The sequence below is a fragment of the Amblyomma mixtum genome, chromosome 10, assembly GCF_055824585.1.
Source record: "Amblyomma mixtum isolate Tamu chromosome 10, ASM5582458v1, whole genome shotgun sequence".
Classification (NCBI taxonomy): domain Eukaryota; kingdom Metazoa; phylum Arthropoda; class Arachnida; order Ixodida; family Ixodidae; genus Amblyomma; species Amblyomma mixtum.
The window spans coordinates 64827138-64833485 of NC_143021.1; the positions used below are offsets into that span (position 1 = coordinate 64827138).

A 6348-nucleotide genomic window follows, 5' to 3' on the forward strand; every position below is an offset into this window, starting at 1 on the left:
AATCCCTCGTCCACGCCCGTCCAGCGTCATCGACGATGGCATCACCACCCACACCGGATTTAAAGCGACAACACGCTGGCTTTCCCTTCAGTGGGCACGGGAACAGTGACACCGGCATGCCTCCAATGCTTCGCTTCTTTACCGTGCAGGCCGTGCTGGCGCTCGCCATATCAACTTCGCCGGCTGCAGGCACTGACTCGACGTTTTTCCCTGGTACGGTGGTTGCAAGATCTGGGCTTCGTTTCACCGACAACTTCAGCTTTGCACCCGGCCAGGCTTTCCTGCTCATCGAATCCCTCGTCCACGACGATGGCATCACCACCCACACCGGATTTAAAGCGACAACACGCTGGCTTTCCCTTCAGTGGGCACGGGACACCGGCATGCCTCCAATGCTTCGCTTCTTTACCGTGCAGGTTTGTACGCACTATTCTTTGCACGCTAGAAAAAGCGACGATCGCTGTTTACTTCTGTTCCCGCGCCCGCGGGTGTGCTTTGATGTTGCTTGTGAATGCTTTTCAATGATTTCTCTGCTTTTGCGCTCTGGCGACATTGAATCTAACTCGGGTCCTATGACTCGCTCCCTTGACATAGACAACCTGCCAGACAATCCGTCTGAACAAATGAAAGTTATGTTTAAGCTGCTTAAGGATGTACATTCTCGTACGTTGCAAAGCTCTAAAGATCAGGCCGAATTAGCAGCTGATATTAAAGACATTAGGAATAGTCAGAAGAACATTGAATCAAAGTTAGCTGGCATGCACAAGAGGCTTGATGAACTCGAGGAAAAGGGAAAGAAAATCGACGACATGGATCAGGAGCTCTCATCTTTAAAGAAATCTGTAGAAGACCAACGTACTCGAAATGATTTGTTGCAGTCTCGCCTTGATGAAGCCGAAGATAGATCGCGACGTGAAAATCTAATATTTAGGGGTATACCCGATGAGGAAGAGACTTGGGCAGACACTGAATCGAAACTCCTGGAAGCCTTGACTAAGACTGTCGAAGTATGCCCTTCCAGTTCAATTCAACGTGCACATCGCCTGGGCGTTTTTTCAGATGAGAAGTGTCGACCAATCATAGCCAAATTTTCGGACACTAAAATGAAAGACAAGATATTAACCCTTCGTAACCAATTTAAAACGGATAACATCACAATCAGTGAAGATATCTCACCGGCTACGCGCCAGGCTCGGAAAAAACTTTTTGAATTCGGAAATATTCACGCTGGCCCTCGCTCTTTTAAGATACGCTATAACAAACTGCATATCAATACAAAAATGCTTCATGTATAACACTACCAAGGACACTGTTGAAGAAATCGTGGCACGTGGCGAATCGTCTAGATTGGATTCTGTGGCTGGATCTTCCGCTTCACCGTAGGGAATCGCGAGGGGTAGTGGACAGTTGCCATCGTCGATATCTGTTCTTTATACTAACGTCAGGAGCCTACTTAACAAGCATACTTCTTTATCTTCTGCCATAGACACATGCTCAGCTGACATTATAGCGCTAACCGAAACCTGGCTCCCAATGCATGTATCGGATTCCGAAATCTTCCAAAACGCTCATCGGTACTCGGTATATCGTTGCGATAGAATAGCCAAACGTGGCGGCGGTGCTTTACTTGCTATTTCTAAAGACATTCCATCTTCATGTATGCAAGTCCTCAGCGAATTAGACCTAATATTTGCGTCATTAGTGATAGGTCATCTTAAACTGATTATTGGCGTCTGTTACCGTTCTCCTTCTTATTCGTATACATTCACTAACGAACTTCACGCTGCTATAAATCTTGTTCGCGCACGATTTCCTTCATCACCACTTTTTCTTCTTGGAGACTTTAATTTTCCAACTATTTCATGGACTGCTCAGCCGCCTTCTTTATCTTCCCCTTCGTATCAAGCTAAAGAATTCTTAGAACTATGCACCATGTTTTCGCTAACTCAGTTAGTAACAAAAGCCACAAGGACAGTAAATAACGCTTCGAACACTCTTGATCTAATTCTAGCAACTAATCCAGAGTTAGCTACTGATATAACATATCTTCCAGGCATCAGTGATCACGTTCTGCTCAATTTTTGCATTAATATACCACGTCCAAAACCGAGCAAAATAAAAAAGGTCATTCTAGATTACAAACGCGCCAACTTTGCAGCTATTAACAATGAACTGGGCATATTTGTTGATTACTTTATTGCTAACTCCGACTACTACTCTGTCGAAGAAAACTGGATATCATTCAAAACGAAGGTTCACGAACTAACTGATAAGTATATCCCTAAGGGCATCGTCACCTCTAATCCACAAGCACCTTGGCACAACTCTCACATCAAACGATTATCTAACAAAAAGAAACGTTTATACCGCCGCGCGAAGCTTTCACCATCTAACGCGCGATGGGCGAAGTACAAGTCTGCTTCCGACGCTTACGTCAACGCGATTAAACGAACAAAGAATACCTTTTTGTCTGCCACATTACCAACTATTTTGAAAACGAGTGTTAAGAAGTTCTGGCGCGTTATACACCCTGAGAACGACCCATTAATTAGACTACAAGATGCCTCCGGTAACCTTATCCCCAGTGATCTTTGTGCTTCCGTGCTGAATAACACATTCGTTGAATGCTTTTCCTCCATTTCAAGCGTTAATCTGCCTCACATACAGCACCACAGGTTCCCGACAATGTCACCTATAACTATCGATCCACCTGGCATAGCCAAATTAATTGAATCCCTGAAAAATGATTCTTCACCTGGTTCTGATGCGATTAGCGCTAAATTTCTAAAAAATACTTGTGCTTATAGTTCAGTTATACTAACCAAACTTTTTCAACAGTCACTCGACACAGCAAGCCTTCCTAACGACTGGAAAATTGGGAAGGTGGTTCCACTTCACAAGTCCGGTGGTAAGCACTCCCCTCAAAACTTTCGTCCCATTTCGCTCACTAGCACATGCTGCAAATTACTAGAACATATTGCCACGTATCATTGTAGTGTTTGTTCGTTCACGCTCAAGGCTGCAGGAAAGGGCTGTTATCATTTTTGTTCGTGACGCGTGAAGCGACCAGTCTAATCTCGATTGATCGCAGCCATGAAAGGCTGCATCTAGGTTTTTCCAGACTACTGTAGATGATCTTGTCCTGCTATCTGGAAGTTTCCTTGCCGGCTTTAAATTGAGCGATGCCGCGAGCGGCGGACATTCGTAGTTCGACGACCGCCGAGCACGCCTGTTGCTGACGCACTAGTTCACGCGAACTGTTCACAAATATGCTCTTGTGTGTCGGCATGTTCGTTTTGTGGCGGCAGCGTGGAGTGGCATCCTTAAATGGGCGTCCGCAAAGAACAATGTTCCCAATGTTGCAGCGCCTGCGCACGCGCCTCTTTGAACAAGCATGCATGGACGCTCTGTCAATGAGCGAGGCCGAGTTCTTGCGCAAATGGTCGACATACTTTATCGTCCTGCGCGGCGGTCGCGTATCGGCATTTTTACTGCATTACTGACGTGCTCAGTGCTGCGTCACTGCGCATGTGCTTGACTGATCAGAAAATTAAGTTCATCTGTTTTGTTTTGTATTTTCTATGTTAAAACAGAAAAAATAAACTTCTCTTTCTACGCCGCCGCCGAGTGATTCAGTTCTTTTGAGGGCGCAAGTCAGCCCAAATAAAGAGCTTCGGTTTAAAGTCTTTGTTGCTGTCTTCCTGACGCTGGACTGCCGTCACTACAACGTGACATCTGGTGGAGGTGCTGGGTAGCCTTCCAGGTACCGGACAACCCCTGCAAGTCGTGATGCCAGCCCTTTGAGTTATTCACCGGAGGAACTGACTCAAGTCTACCACGCAGCCTCTGGAGCCTCCAGCCATGACTTACGCCGCAGCAGTGCGCCGTCCTGCACCTCGACGACGGGACCCAAGCCCCTATCGCCCTTAGCCAGCGGCGGTGGAGCGCCGCCTTTTCGCCCCAACTCGCCCGTCCTACGAGCGTCGCACACGGCCGAGGAAATGCGACGAGTGGAGAACACCCGACCAGCGCCGCCCGCTATGCTTCTACTGCGGCGAAGCCGGTCACATTCTCCGGTACTGCCCATACAGGAGAATGGGCATCCGAGGGTTCTCTTACGGCGCCCCACGACCCCGACCCGGCCAGCGACCAGCCGAAACAGAAGAATTTTTGCGTCGGGAAGAATGCTCATCGCCGAGCCGCCTGAGCGCAAGAACTAAGGTCCTCCATCGACGAAAACACAAGACTATGCCTCAACTACGACGAGAACTACGACGAGAACTACGACGAGAACTACGACGAGAATTACGACGAGAATTACGACGAGAATTACGACGAGAACTACGACGACGAGAACTACGACGACGACCCTACGACGACGACAACTACGACGACGACGACGACGACGACGACGACGACAACTACGACGACGACGACAACTACGACGACGACGACGACGATGACACCGACGACGACGACACGGCCAGACTTGAAGCTTTTACCGCTGCCCTTACACCTTACTTGGAACGCTAAAGGACTCTAAGTTCTCGAAGCATTCTCCGTGTTTATTTTCATTTTAAAGCATCGAGACGATGCTTCTTTGGAAGGGGGGTAATGCCACGTATCATTGTAGTGTTTGTTCGTTCACGCTCAAGGCTGCAGGAAAGGGCTGTTATCATTTTTGTTCGTGACGCGTGAAGCGACCAGTCTAATCTCGATTGATCGCAGCCATGAAAGGCTGCATCTAGGTTTTTCCAGACTACTGTAGATGGTCTTGTCCTGCTATCTGGAAGTTTCCTTGCCGGCTTTAATTTGAGCGATGCCGCGAGCGGCGGACATTCGTAGTTCGACGACCGCCGAGCACGCCTGTTGCTTACGCCGCCGCCGAGTGATTCAGTTCTTTTGAGGGCGCAAGTCAGCCCAAATAAAGAGCTTCGGTTTAAAGTCTTTGTTGCTGTCTTCCTGAACGCTGGACTGCCGTCACTACAACGTGACAATATCATTTTCAAGCATGTCGTTACCTTTCTCGATGAGAATTCATTTTTCACACCTGCGCAACATGGTTTTCGTCAAACATACTCGTGTGAAACTCAATTACTTGCCTTTACTGATAAGCTATATCGCATACTTGACAACTCATCTTGTGCTGACTGCATTTTCTTGGATTTTTCCAAAGCCTTTGATAAAGTATGTCATAAATTGCTGCTACATAAATTCAGCCATCTTAATCTCAATCCTAACGTCTTCGACTGGATTAAATCTTTCCTTCTTAACCGTTGGCAATTTGTGCATGCTAATAACACTAATTCACCGATTGCTAACGTGCTATCTGGTGTTCCAGAGGGATCGGTCCTTGGACCACTCCTATTCTTAATCTATATTAATGACCTTCCTTCTGCCATATCTTCCAACATTCACCTTTTTGCTGACGATTGTGTAATATTTCGGGAAATAAATAACGTTAACGATACTGACACTCTCCAGTCAGACCTGAATTTGGTGTCAGACTGGTGCACTACATGGAATATGGAATTAAACATTAATAAATGTAAAGCTTTGCGTGTTTCCCGTGCACCTAACGCTCTTCCTTCATATTATCTTAACGGCACTCCTCTTGATTGGGTAAAAACATACAAGCACCTAGGTATTCATATCACTCAAAATTTAACATGGTCTATTCATATTGACTACGTTATTAATAACGCTAACCGCATGTTAGGGTACTTACGTCGCAATTTCTCAGCCGCTCCCTCATCTCTTAAGCTTATACTCTATAAAACACTTATGCGTCCTAAACTAGAATACGCAGCATCAATATGGGACCCTACGCATGATAACCTTGTATATTCCTTGGAACTAGTCCAAAATAATTCCGTTCGCTTCATTCTTTCAAATTACAACCGTACGGCAAGCATCACAGCCATGAAATCTAACGTGTCACTCCCACCGTTACAATCTCGCCGTAAAGTTGGTCGCCTAAGACTATTTCACAAGCTATATCATCACGTTACGCTTCACGACTATTTCATATCACCCCCAGAATACATTTCACGTCGCATCGATCACCGCCACAAGGTTGGCATCCCAACATGCCACACCAAATCTTCTTTTCAGTCATATCTTCCTCGCACATCTGAGGAATGGAACCGCCTTCCCCCCGATATTGCAGCCATTGCAGATAACAAAACCTTTCACGACGCAATAGCTAACATTGTTTATTCAGAAAGAAGTTGATTCATGTGTTATATCTGTTTCCACTGTGTTATGTACATTGATTTTATGTTATTTACGCTTTGTGAATGTTGTTTGTTTTAATTTGGAGAAAATTTATTCTGTACTACCTGTTTT

At 46.1% G+C, this 6348-nt stretch overlaps 1 pseudogene; it reads left to right on the forward strand.

Moving 5' to 3' along the window:
* The first annotated feature begins 521 nt into the window (after positions 1 to 521).
* LOC149325975 (uncharacterized) lies at positions 522 to 1383 on the forward strand (annotated as a pseudogene).
* Positions 1384 to 6348: the final 4965 nt, after the last annotated feature.